The following is a 1,676-nucleotide window of genomic DNA, read 5'->3' on the forward strand; positions in this document are numbered from 1 at the left end:
ACATTGTTGTGAGTTTATAAATACACTAACTGACAATACAGAATGTATAACTATTGATTGTCATAATTGATAATAAACAATCCGTAACTGTGATAGCAATATCATAAAAAACCAATTAGCTACCTGTATTTGTAAACCCTTGTGTATTATACCTATATATTAACTCAAAAATTTGAAACTTTAAATGTTTATATCTAATAAACAAATTAAGTTTCATTAAAAATTCAAATGCCATTTACTATTGAATTAAAAACTCAAATATTTTATTAAATTAAAAATATGTGTTACCATTTAAAAAAACAAAGTTGACACCCTTACCAGGCATAAGGGATGAACTTAAAAAGTATTACATAGTTAATAATTCAAGAATAATATGTAACTAAAGATAATAATAAAAAAAAAATTTTTAATTATTATTATTCTGTAAGTAATTGAGTGGGTTATGATAAAAAAATCACCCTGTATATGTTCTATACTTAATATTATTCAGTCGATTATTGGAATTTGTTGGTAATATTTTTGCCTCAACTAATTTCAGTATTCATTTTCTCAAATATTTACTATCGAATTAATTAAATAATCATAAATTTACCTCCAATATATTGTTTAGTTTTAAATTTGTTATTCTAATATATTTGTGACTATTTTTATCATTAGACGATTCTCGGCCGCCGAATTTCATCTGCCTAATTATAAAGATACTATTATTTTTTAAGTACTAGTCCAAAAGTTATAATCGATCTGTTATTTTTTAAATTAGACAATTTTCTATTTTATAAGCACGTTAATTATGTAAGTTGTCATTCAAAAAATTAATGTTAGTATCCCTAAAGGATAAAGAACTTAAAAAATATTTTACCACTTATAACTTAATATTACATAAATAATCAAAACCAAATAAAATATTTTCAAGATTATTAGGAGAAATTTAGATGTCAGTAATAAATCAATTAATCTGTAATGCTAATTAAATAACACATTATATATATATATATATATATATTGTAGTATTTCAGGCAATTTTTATTTAACAGTTTTATGCAGTTTTAGACTTGGACTTTCTCTAATTTCTGTTCTTTGAAGGCAATATAATCAATGAATTTGTCAACAATTTGCTGTGTAATTTTAAATTTATTGCTCTAAAAATGTATGTCGTTATCAAAAAAAAAATAAAGTTTTACTCTTATAAAGGATAATGGACGAACCTAATAAGTATTTATACATTTATAAGTTGAAAGACAAATAGTACTCAATAAAACCAAAAAAAATTATTTCTAAGATTATTACTTAAGGAGAAATTTATTGCTGAGTAATAAATCAATCACTCTGTAAAGTTAATTAAATACCACATTATATATATATATATATATATATATACTTATAATTAATACTTTAAGAAATATTTTACATAATTTTTATGTAATAGTTTTATACATTTATTAAGTTCACAGTTTTATTAAGAATCATTTATATTTTTAATTTTAAATTAAAAAATTATAATAAAAATTATTAAAGTGCGTAACCCATTAAATAAATATTAATTACATCACATATTTGCTCTTCAATAAAATGTAATAAGAAAATTTAAATTTCTATCAAACATATCAACAATTTTTGCTAAAAATAGAACAAAACAGAATAAATATAATGTAGAATAAGTGGTGCTTAAATAATTT

Source organism: Daktulosphaira vitifoliae, unplaced genomic scaffold, assembly GCF_025091365.1.
Source record: "Daktulosphaira vitifoliae isolate Bord-2020 unplaced genomic scaffold, ASM2509136v1 Scaffold_471, whole genome shotgun sequence".
Classification (NCBI taxonomy): Eukaryota; Metazoa; Arthropoda; class Insecta; order Hemiptera; family Phylloxeridae; genus Daktulosphaira; species Daktulosphaira vitifoliae.